The 13,067-nt window shown below is 38.1% G+C and overlaps 1 pseudogene; it reads left to right on the top strand.

Annotated features, from left to right (window-relative positions):
- Positions 1-4,949: 4,949 nt before the first annotated feature.
- Positions 4,950-5,431, top strand: LOC104663284 (annotated as a pseudogene).
- The last annotated feature ends 7,636 nt before the right edge of the window (positions 5,432-13,067 follow it).

The raw sequence follows: 13,067 nt of genomic DNA on the forward strand, positions 1-13,067 counted from the left end.
ATCTTTTTCCAGTTTACTGGATAAAACTGTGGTTCGCAAGTTTTAATGCACATCAGAATAACCCAGAGGGTTTATTAAAGCCAGATTGCTGCTCCCTAACCCCAGATATCCTGATTCAGTAGGTCTTGGGTGAGGCTCGTGAATTTACTTTTCTAACAAGTTTCTGGGGATGTTGATGCTAATTGTCAAGGAACTATATATTGAGAACCACTGGTGTAGAATATACTATTGATTTTATATACATATGTCCTTATAAGGTACTAAATTGTTATTTTATGCCAATAGAGACTCTATTGCTCTCTTAATGTAAATAGCCTTTCTGGTGTGAATCAACATTTTAAAATGGGCCTGTCCTGTAATGGGCAGTAACATTTAAAGAAGAGAGAATATACAGAGGAGCCTTGAATGTGACATAAGGAATTTTGAATCTCAGCTTTTTTCACTTTTCTGTGCTCAGTGGCTTGAGATGATCAACTACAGTCAAAGGCTTTCTTTTTCTATAAAATAGGAACAATATCTCCCAGTATAGAGTAATACAAATTTTGTATCTAGTCTCTTTATATTTTTTAAATTGATTGTATATGGCATATATGGAGAAATGAAAGACAAGAATAGTATATGTTAATTAATGGGGGTTGCCTTCGAGGGGAAGAACAGAAGGGAAATACAGCATTTTAGTTTGTACATTTGTGTATTGTCTGTATCTTACAGCAATAATGAATCATTTATGTAGGAATTTTGTACTTAAAACAATTAGAAAGTAAATGATATGTTTTCAAAAAAAGATCAATACATTGACAGGAGGCTTCTGTTTGGAAAGCAGTATTATCTTATATGACAAGTTTGTATTTCCCTTCTAAAATACCAACCTGCGAATGAATTCTTAGGCTTTCTGCTCATGCTAAAATAGAATCCCAAAGCAATTCCTGTAACCAGTTATTTTTCCTTCAGCCCTAACTCACACAGTTCCTGTGCTCTGTGTCAAAATGTGCTACTGCTGAGCACTGGGCTTCCCTTGGAGCGGTCAGTGAAAGTGATGTCTAATCAAGAATAACTTTCTCTGCAGGTTTCTTTCCTGTAATTTACTTCCCACTGATTCTCACGGAGGTGATTCCGCAGTGAAAATACAGTCGCTGTTTAATCAGTTCCCGTGATTTCTTTCTGAAATCCATAAGAATATAGCATCGCAATAACATCTTGTCACTATGGTGGTTTTAGAAACTTTGGGCATTTTGTCAACAGGACTTCTTTTAGCAGAACCCTGCACTAGGCACTACAGCTGTGTGTATTAGTCTGTTCTCAGGCTGGTATGAAGAACTACCTGTGACTGGGTGATTTATAAAGAAAAGAGATTTAATTGACTCACAGTTCTGCATGGCTGGGGAAGCCTCAGGAAACTTACAATCATGGTGGAAGGCACCTGTTCACAGGGCGGCTGGAGAGAGAATGAGTGCAAGCAGGGGAAATGCCAGACACTCATGAAACCATCAGATCTCGTGAGACTCACTCATTATCATGAGAACAGCATGGAGAAAACTGCTGCCATGATTCAATTACCTTCACCTGGTCCCACTCTTGACACATGGGGATTATAGGAATTACAATCCAAGGTGAGATTTGGGTGGGGACACAGAGCTAAATAAATGATATCACTGGATAGAGAATACAGTAAAATAGAAAACATGGTCTACACCCTGTCTCTCAGCCTAGAACATAAAGCCTGGAAGAAGGAGTGAGAGATTTGAGTACATGATGAGAAATCAGAATTGGGTGGAAGGCAGTTAGAAAAAATGAGCAGATGAAGCAAGAGGAGTGAAGAAGAAAACTGGATTGCATTTTCTAAAGAAGGAATATTGAAAAGTTTCAGAGTTAGTAACTCTAGCTTTAAAATTTTAATTGTAATGTAAAAGCGAAAATATGCCAAAAATTTCTGAAGCAACCCTAGGAATAGGGTGTTATTCCCCAGAGAGAATATATGCAGGTTCTATTTTACTGTACTCCCTCCCAGCTGCCCTCTATGATCCTTAGTTGAGCTGCCTCAGTTAAGGATCATATTCCAGTGATGGTTTGTCTGAATGTCTGTCTGTATTCTAGACCACAAGTCAGAAGTTCAAAGGTGGAAATTCAGTTCATACTCTGTTTTGCAATGATTATTGTGTTGCTCAAAAGTCACAAATAGGTTGAGTAAATAAAAACAGTATTTTTTTAAAAATTAAGTTCCTGAAACATAATCTGGTACTGAAAGGTGTTCTGAGTTATTTTTAGAAAAATTATAAATGCTACTAAATTAGGGTCTATGTTTTCCAGTTGCTGTTATTTAGAATTATATGTATTCTAGTGTCATAGTTTCCTTTGGTTGTTTTTCCTTTTTATGGAATTCCTAACATATCCATTCATTTTTTAAAAAAATTTTTTCTCAAACTGTCTTCCAAACTAACCTTTCCTTTGAACCTGTGTTTCTTAATTGTCAATGCGATAAAATGTGTCGATTCCTTTGTTTTGTTCCTGCATTCTTTTTTTTTTTTTTTTGGAAGTCAAATTTTATTATATGAGATGGAATATAATATTGAGATTACTTATTACTTAGACATGGGATGGGGGGCTCTTAACAACAGATTCCTGCATTCTTTAAACAAACAAACAAACAATGAAATGGAAAGAAATGTGTCAAGGTCACTATTAAGAATAGAAAACAGAACTCTAAAGGAAGATTGCTACCAAGAGAATTGTTTCTAAAGCCAGAGAAAATCACTATGATTTTGTTTTTCTTTGTGTGAGTCTTTTTCTACACATTGATTGTGGCTGTGCCAAGTAACAGAAGGGAAGAGAAAAGCCATTTTAGGACACGCCTGGCAGCACGCAGGTGATTTGGGGCACAGAGGAATTCCAGATCCGCCCACCATAATAGAAGTAAAAAAACCACAAGGCCAGGAAGAGACAAGGAGGAACAATTCAAGACCATTCCAGGCAAGAGATCTGGCCTAATAAGCAGATGCTAACTGGAAGTTCAGTTAAGTCAGAATGGAATCTGGGGCAAGAAGAGAAAAGCTGTCAGAGTGAATGAATTAATTTTATAGAGAAGTATAATGCCACACCCATCCAGGTTTATAATCTCAATATCAAATAACAATCATTCTTCAAGCCTAAATCATAGCTTCTTCTGGAATTCTTTCTTGACAACCTCGAAGTGACATGTTTTCTTCTAGGCTCCTTTAGTTCTCAAGGGTGCACTTCTCATTTGTTAGCCAACATAGCCTACCTTGTGTCCTGGTTACTTTTCTTGTGTGATGTGTGAACTCTCTTGTGTTGAAGCTTTTACAATTTCTTTTTTGCAACTTCTAGATTGTTTGTATTTTACTTAAATAAATATTTAACTACTGCAGTGACAATTACATCATATGATCATCTGATGACATCAAAATCCCTCATGTGAGTAACACTGTTATCATCTCAAATCAACTTCAAAAGATAAAGACTCTATTTCTAGCACCTTGCATTGTGTACAAGATTGGTAAATTGATGCCATGTCATTGGCTTATGGAAGGTGTTCATAAACCGGTCCCAGACATTCTCAGATCAGTTGTATTTCCTTGGTATGCTTCACAATTTCACGCTACCTGAAATTATTGTGTTCCCCTCTTTTGTATTTTTCTCCCCACTAAATTGTAAGCTCTGTGTGTGCTAGGAGGCTTTCTGTTTTGTTCACTGACAAATCTTTAGGGCCTAGAAAAGTAGCACTTATCAGGCACTCCATATCTTTTGAATGGAAAAACTACTGTTGATTCTAACCAGATAATATGAAGCCCTATATTCCAAAAGTCTGGACAGAGCTTATTAAATTAGGGCCTTAGTGTAAGGAATTAGGCAAGGTCTCTATTGATGTAGAAAGATGTTAAAAGGTGCAAAAGCAAATATGCCATAGGCCTGTCTGTAAAAAGGAGAAATACTTTTAGGAAGAGGATAGTATACCTCTCAAAGACCAACATGAAGCTTCCAGCTTTCTATTTGCCTGGTAAATTGAATTGTTATCAGTTGTATGGTCTCTACTGTATTTTATGCCTACCAACATTGGTGTTCAAAGTTGTCTTTACAATTAGGCTATACATTTAGTTACACTACTCATACAATTATCCATAGCAGAACTTCAGCCATTTGTCTTGCTTTTTGAAGTCCACCCTTCCATGTTACCTCCTTGGTTTATGTACATTATAGGAGTAACTCATAAAGGACAAAGTGCTCACACGCTGGTCTCTGTTCCCTACTGCACTTCAAGAGTAGAAGCGTAAGTCAGTGCAGCCACAGAAGAGAGCAAAATGACACTAGTATATATGAAGATAGTCACATCCCAAGCCTTGGGGAAATCTGCATGTACATAAAAAGACATATACAAGAAAGTTCTTTGCAGCCTTGTCAATAAAAGCAACAAATTCGACATAACTTAAAGTTTTATTAACTTGAAAACACATAAATACATCATGATATATTCACACGAGGGAATATTTCGCAGCAGTCAAAACAAATGAATTACTGCTATATCTGTCAACATGAATAAATCTAAAAACATAATGTGGAGTGGAAAAAGTTAGATATAACACACTTTATATACAGTTTAAAATTGCAAAAAGCACCATAAAATTTACATATGCATAAATATATAGCAAATGCTAATGAGAGAATAAGTCCTGATTTAATAATAGTGCTTACTTCCATGAATAGAAGAAAGGGAGTGGATAAAATTGAAGAAAATACAGACTCACAAATCTATATGTAATGTTTAATTGATTCTTTCAAAGTTTTCCAGAAAAAATATTTCATAATATTAAGGTAGTTATGCACAAGAGTGTTATATCACTTAATGTACTTGCTGTATGGTTGAAATATTGAAATAATAAATACTTATTTAAAAAAAGTTATTTCCAGCCCCGGCCCCAGACCCTACAGCCACCAAGATGTTGATGCCTAAGAAAAACCAGATTGCCACTTATGAACTCTTTTTTAAGGAAGGAGTCACGGTGGCCAAGAAGGATGTCCACATGCCTAAGTAGCCGCAGCGGGCAGATAAGAATGTGCCCAACGTTCACTCATGAAGGCCATGCAGTCTCTGAAGTCCCGAGGCTACGTGAAGGAACAGTTTGCCTGGAGACATTTCTACTGTGACCTCACCAGTGAGGGTATCCAGTATCTCCGTGATTACCTTCACCTGCCCCCAGAGATTGTGCGCAGCCGTCCAGAGACTGGCAGACCTCGGCCTAAAGGTCTGGAGGGAAAGCGACCTGCAAGACTCACAAGAGGGTACGCCGACAGAGAAACCTACAGGCGGAGTGCTGTGCCCCCTGGTGCCTAAAAGAAAGCTGAGACTGGGGCTGGGTCGGCAACCGAATTCCAGTTTAGAGGTGGATTTGGATGTGGACGTGGTCAACCACCTCAGTAAAATTGGAAAGGATTATTTTTCATTGAATAAACTTACAGAGAAAAAAAAATTGAAAACCCAAAGAAAAAACAGTGTATTCACAAAAGGTGAGTTAAATTTATTGAGGTTGAAATAAGACTGGCAGAAGGAAAGGAAAGGAAGTGAAACTGAACAAGATAGACAAGGTGGAGGAGGGAGCTTGAGAAAGAGATCCAGAGAAATAGGTAAGACCTGAAAGAAAAGATGAACTGGGAAAGTCTCAAGTGATAAAGGATGAGAACGGAGAAGTCACACCAATTCAAGGCAGTGGCTCATGAGTCAATGGGAAACAAAATGGAAAACAGGGCCAGCACCGTCTGCAGACCACAATAGGAATATCAGCAAAGACGTGTATACATCACTGTAAAGCAAGCAGTATGAAAACATGATTAGTTCCCTTCCTAAGGGTTGATATGCTAGGATAAAGTTAAGAACATTCTAGTAGCCAATTAGCAAAATGCTGCTATTAGAGTGTCTGGAAGAAAACTATTGTTCTTATTGTTTCTCAAATCTAGTTTAATTGTGCTAGTAGAATGGTGCAGTGATATATGAAATGTAGTAATGGCTCACCCCCTTCCACCTTCATAGGTAAGAGGAGGTAAAAGCAAGTCGATTGTCTTTCCATCAGAGCAATGAAAGAAGGCAGGGTGACACAATAATGAATCAATGCACGCCAAAAGATTATATGGCAACATCAAGCAACAGCAGCATCTTTTTTTTTTTTTTTTTTTTTTTTTTTTTTTTTTTTTTTTTTTTTTTGAGGCAGAGTCTCGCTCTGTCGCCCAGACTGGAGTGCAGTGGCCAGATCTCAGCTCACTGCAAGCTCCGCCTCCCGGGTTTACGCCATTCTCCTGCCACAGCCTCCCGAGTAGCTGGGACTACAGGCGCCCGCCACCTCGCCCGGCTAGTTTTTGTATTTTTAGTAGAGACGGGGTTTCCCCGTGTTAGCCAGGATGGTCTCGATCTCCTGACCTCGTGATCCGCCCGTCTCGGCCTCCCAAAGTGCTGGGATTACAGGCTTGAGCCACTGCGCCCGGCCAACAGCAGCATCTTTACACAGAGAAATGGGTCTCCACTGGACATTCAAACCAGGATAATTGATTGTAAATCTATGACTCACCAAAATGTAGAAAATCTTACCTGTCAATGGGAACTAGAAGAATATTACAGTGAGCCCGGCTGCCATTTATTAAATGGGAACTTGCTGACAGGTATCATATTTCTATTAGGGAAGGAAAAAAAAAAACAACCTTCTTGGGAATTCCTATTCATATTAACTGCCTAATCTGACTGTGAACCCTTGTTTTTGGCCAGGGAAGAGAAAATCTGATATATTTTCACAGGACGATTTCTCTTCTTTAAGTAATCTAGAAAGCAAGATAAGAGAGAAAGAAGCATAGAGAACAAGAGAGAAACAGAGAGTGAATGGCAGAGAGATTGAGAAAATAAATGCCTCCAACTAGAATCAGATCCATCGCCAAGAAAATATTGACAGCTATTTTTTCATTAAGGAAATCATAGAAGCTTTTAAACTTCAGACTCTGTTGAACTCTGTAAAAAATCAACTCTGTGCTTTCCTTGTCTATCCTGAAGTGTCACTAAAAAAATAAGAACTCATTCCATGAGTTGGTTAACTGCCCCCAATGTACCTGTTAATTGACTATTTAGATTAACACTATTTTGGAACAAAGAACTCTTTCTCAAGATTTTTAATGTTTTTAAAGTAAATACATAGAATTTGAATAATTTAAGACCTTCAGTGTTAGCCTTTGAAAAACGTAAAAGCATAAGTAAACATACTTGCGGATAGCCTCTAAAATAGTTTCTTCTTAAGAATAATTAATTATTAAACTTGTCTGTACCAGATTATTTATTTTGGGTTGTTTTGACTCAGTTTTGTAGCCATGTTATCTGCTGTGATAGTCAGTTTTTTTAACTCTACTTTTTTTTTTTTTTTTTTTTTTTTTTTTTTGAGACAAAGTCTCGCTCTGTCGCCCAGGCTGGAGTGCAGTGGCCAGATCTAGGCTCACTGCAAGCTCCGCCTACCCGGGTTCATGCCATTCTCCTGCCTCAGCCTCCGGAGTAGCTGGGACTACAGGCACCGCCACCGCGCCCGGCTAGTTTTTTTTTTGTATTTTTAGTAGAGACGGGGTTTCACCATGTTAGCCAGGATGGTCTCGATCTCCTGACCTCATGATCCACCCATCTTGGCCTCCCAAAGTGCTGGGATTACAGGCTTGAGCCACCGTGCCCGGCCTTTTTTAACTCTATTTTTAAATGCTGTAGCTTTAATTTTGTCCAAATTTATTCTACACAATTTATAGGGCATTTGCAGATACCCAGTTCCCTAATGCAGCAGTCCTGACTCTTGGCTTATTTGCTTATTACAAAGCAACAGATGTGATGGTAAAGGTGATGGGGAGTAAACAGTACACTTGACTGTTTTTAAGTTTTACATTTCAACTAGAAGTTAGTACATTTGATTTCTGCATTAAAATAATGGGATATAGTTGTAATATACCATAACATTTATGTCTAGAAATGCCAAGGCAACAAGTCAAATGGCTCCTCTAAACTAGTCCTCATTTTAGAAAATCAGAAGACTTTAGAATTCTGTCTCATAGTTCAATTCCCATGCAATGGACATTATTGACAGATGATATTCTAGACTGAAAATGTGAAGTATGGCCATTTTTTTTTTTTAGAAACTGTTGATTCAATAACTGAAAAAGTCTTACTGCCCTAAAACACTTGCTTTTATCAAGCTTCATTTTATTTCCCTGTATCCTTTTTTTAAAGTTTTTTTTTTTTTTTTTTTTTTTTTTTATCATTATACTTTAAGTTTTGGGATACATGTGCAGAATGTGCAGGTTTTTTACATAGGTATACAGGTGCCATGGTGGTTTGCTGCACCCATCAACCCGTCATCTACATCAGGTATTTCTCCTAATGCTATCCCTCCCCTTGTCCACCACCCCTCCACAGGCCCTGTTGCATAACATTCCCCTCCATGTGTCCATGTGTTCTCATTGTTGAACTCCCACCTATGAGTGAGAACCTGCACTTGGGAACAACCTAGTTCAGAACAACTCCTGCTTCTAAGGTCTTGACGGCCCTCAAAATAATTCATGGCTACTTTATTTTCTGTCTCTAGCTTTCCCTACTCTAGGATGCTTATCATTAACGTTTGTCAGCAGCACCTCATGGACACAATACACAGACCCTCCATTACCCTGATTGTCCGTGTGCCAGGCCACTTTTGGCTCACATTCAGGATGGTAGTTAAAATTCCTGAGCTTTGGAGACAGAGAAGAGCTTGGCTGAAATCTCAGCTTTGCTACATTTTAGCTCCATGGCTACTTAGGGGGATGTCGATCACCCCAGGTCTCCTTCACTGAACTTCCCCTTGAATTGCCAGCATCTATACCATTTCCTCCGCAGGAGTGTCCTCAGACTTTAGAAGCCTCCTTTGCCTGCCAATACAAAGAATGGGAAGTACCTAGGAATTTACATGCCCCAGAATGAGCCTTAACAAATCACTGTGTTCGGTGAGGGACAACCTCCACGCCAGAACTTCTCCGCGCTGATAGACTAAGGCTACACTGAGACCTTGAAACTACATCGTTTAAAAATAGAGTGGAAAAAAAAAAAAAAAAAAAAAAAAAAAAAAAAAAAAAACCTGAATATCACAGCAGAGAACATGGCTACAAAATTGAGTCAAAACAAGCCACAATATATAAATAATCTGGTACCGACAAGTTTAATAATTAATTATTATTCTTAAGAAGAAACTGTTTTGGAGCCTATCTGCAAATATTTTTACTTATGCTTTTTTTAAAAGACTGACACTGAAGGTCTTAAGTTATTCAAATTCTATGTATGTACTTTAAAAACATTGAAGATCTTGAGAAAGATCTCTTTGTTCCAAAGCAGTGTTAATCTAAATAGTCAATTTACAGATGCATTGAGGGTAGCTAACCAACTCATGGGATGAGTTCTTATTTTTTGGTGCCACTTCAAGATAGACAACGAAAGTGCAGAGTTGATTTTTACAGAATTCAACAGAGTCTGCAGTTTAAAAGCTTCTGTGTTTTCCTTAGTGAAAAAAAAAAAATAGCTGTCAGTATTTTCGTGGTGATGGACCTGATTCTGGTTGGAAACCTTCATTTTCTCAATCTCTCTGCCTTTCATTCTCTGTTTCTCCTCCCTGCCCAACTTCTCTCATTTTCCTACTGGTTTCTCCTGGAAGCACTTTCTTAATAAAGCACTTGTCCTGGAATCCTCATCTCTGTTTCTGTTTCAGGGAAACCTGACCCAATATGAGAAATTATTATAATCTCTAAACCCCATTCTCCTTAATTGTAAATGGGATCAAAATGATATCTACTGCTAGAATTAATTTAGGGAATGAATAAGAAAAAGCACATAGCATGTCATAGTTTCACGCCTGATGCGAATGCGTACTAAAATGTAACTATTGTTATTAGATTTTCTGGCAGAGATTGAACAGGACATTCACGATGCAGAAAATTCAGGACTTTTCCTTCTCAAGTTTGGGAGGCCATTTTTCCGCTAAGGAAGTCTGAGAATGCTGGCTTCCCTTGAGAGAGCACGGCACTGTGGACAGCCATAGAATTCAAGCTCCCTGCAAAGGTGTTGAAGGACTTGTGCATGGCTGCCAGACACTGCTCAGCAGCCTGTGCTGCTTTCCTTTCTGTTGGCAATGAGCCAGAAAGCCCAGATTAGCAGTAGCACTATTTTGCTGTCCTCTCTCAGGCATCAAGAGAAGAATGTTTCCTATATAGAACAGAGAAAGTCAAAATCCAGAATACATGTCCTAAATATTGATTTCAAAGAGTTCTTGTACAGGTTAAATGTGATATAAATCTATATGCCAAATTAGTATAAAAAAAATGAGACTTTCTGTTTTTCATTTGGTTCAGTGTTCTTCATATTTGAGAGGCGTAACATCGTGCAGCCAATTATGAGATTGATATTCGGGGGTCGCACTCACCCAGCTGCAAAGCTCAATGTGGGCTATATAAGCAGCTGAATGGAACTGGGCAGCAATTTTAATTAATTAGCAATTTAGAGTCTCTCATGCTAAAAGCTACCTTAATGATAAAAAGAGAAATGATATGGGAAGGCAAAAGAATTTGAAACATTCAGCCTGAAACAACAGATAGATTATCAAAGTGAGCTTTTAAGCGGGAACCTATCTTTTACTCAGCCATTACATGCTAGCTATTAATATTTTATGGTTATAAAAATTGTAAATCAGTGAAAATCAACTTACTATTTTGAGTTCATTAAGAGATTTTTGGCTTCTGAAGAAAATCATTTTAGCTGGACTCTAACATAATTTGCTCTTGAGTAAAAACAACAATCTTCTATTTATTTGTATAATATAGGTCAGGGCTCAGAAAACGCCACCCCAAAGCATTTTTGGAGGGCCTTAGAAGTAAGAAAGGCATTCTGACTTTCCCACTTTTCTGTGTGAGATCTGACCATAAATTCTGTGACCCACTTTGCCTGAAAGTAAGTCATAAGACCCTCATCCCAGACAAGTCCTGTCCTGCAACTGGGGAGAAGGAATGCTACACAGAGAAGCCAAGGAGAATCTGAATACACAGCACTCTCTGGGTTCCCCTTTAATCTATTGCCATTAGAGCATACTCTTTTGTTCAAGCACATTTCTACATGGCTGTCCATTCTTCATTGAACCTAAGCATAAAAATGGACAGTTTTCCCTGGGTCTTTTGGTCTTCATTTTTGAAGGCTCCTGTGTCACATAAAATTTTGTTTAAATAAATTTGTTGTGCTTTTCTATTTGTAACCTGTCTGTTATGATAGAAGTGCTGCCTCTGTCCCTTATGATGGGTGTGGAAGGTTATCACAGCTCTCTGCCTCTACATATTCTTACTATGATTGCTAAAATCATCATAGTGCTTTATGATTTATAAAGTCTTTTTATACATTATAGTCACATTTAATCTTCAAAGCAAAGATAAAGAAGAGAAAAATTATTATTACCCTCAGTATGTGTTAGAGATAAAAATAAGGTTTTCAGTCCATCCAGGATCACAGAGTAAGTGGTGATGCTGTACAGATTCTTTAATTCCAAATTGCATTGATAACTCACTTCACATCAAATATATATGTGATATAAAAAACTTATTAATTTTTATATAAGAGAGTCTGCTTCATAAGTTAAAATGATCAACATATGGAGCAAGGGAAATCAACTTGTTTCTTTTTTTATTTAGGTTCAGGGAATACGTGTATAGGTCTGTTACATGAGTACATTGTGTAATGCTGAGATTTGGGCTTTTGTAAATCCATCACAAAAATAGTGAATATGGTACCTAATAGGAATGGGACTCAACTTGTTTCTTAAGCTCAGCCAGTTCAATTCCTACTAAGTGGTAAATACAATTAATCATTTTCCCTTAAACACTGATTTAAGAGAAATCCCTATATCTACCTTACTTCTCCCATTAGACAATGAGGGTTGGAGACATATCAGTAACATACTCATAGTTTTGATACACAAAGCCTAATTTTTGTTTGGAAATATGTTTCTTACATGAATGAATGAATATACTCAGGAATGCCTAGTTATAAGAGCATTATCATCCATGAACAATGCTCAGAAAGAGCTTACAATATTGAATAATTTAGAAAACATATACATGGAAATAGCAAGTAAGTGCAAAACCAAGTAATGCTAGCGATGAGTTTATCAGAATTTCATTCAACAGAGAAATGACCTGTTAGAGAAGAGTACATGGAAGCTGTAGGTTATGCTCTCAGTCCTTCATCTACCTATCCTGGTATCGCTTTACCAGTTTTGCTCTCACAGGCTCCGTGTGCTTCCATTCCCAACAGCTAGCACTCAAGTGTCTTTGGCAGAGAGACGCTGGAAATGTATGTGAATGTACGTCCCTTCCCACCAGGCACAGCCCGTAATCAATACCCAGTAATACCTGGGCTTTTGTCCCTGAATGAGGCAGATCGAATGTAATCAACACTGTCTCCAAAGCTTCCCTTTGAGACTGAGCCAAAGCAACAGTTCCTGGGACCTCACTCCATCTCATACCCTTACTTGGCCCCCTTCTCACCCAGGCCCCACTTCCTTCCTCCCTTATTTTTTTTCTTGACCCTTCCTAATAAACCACTTTCACAAAAATCCTCTTTTTTAGGTATATTTTGAGGGAACCCAATCTGAAAAAAGAAGGTTGAAACTGAGTTTCAAATTTGAGTATTGTGCCAAAAAATTCATTCCAGGAAAGGAGAATGTAATGAGCAAAGGCATGGATCTGTGGAGGTTTTGTATTATTAATGTAGGTGTTAGGAGTTGTAGGTGTTGTTCATGTAGGAGTTCAGGGAAAAGGCTTCCTGACAACTAACATGGGTGTTGTAGAGACAGGAGTATAAGCTTGAGTAATGATATGGTTTGGCTGTGTCCCCACCCAAAATCTCATCTTGAATTGTAATCTCCATAATGTGCATAATCCCCACGTGTCAAAGGAGAGACCAGGTGGAGGTAATTGAATCATGGGGACAGTTTCCCCCATGCTGTTCTTGTGATAGTGAGTGAGTTTTCATGAGATCTGAT

Source organism: Rhinopithecus roxellana, chromosome 3 (assembly GCF_007565055.1).
Source record: "Rhinopithecus roxellana isolate Shanxi Qingling chromosome 3, ASM756505v1, whole genome shotgun sequence".
NCBI classification, from domain to species: domain Eukaryota; kingdom Metazoa; phylum Chordata; class Mammalia; order Primates; family Cercopithecidae; genus Rhinopithecus; species Rhinopithecus roxellana.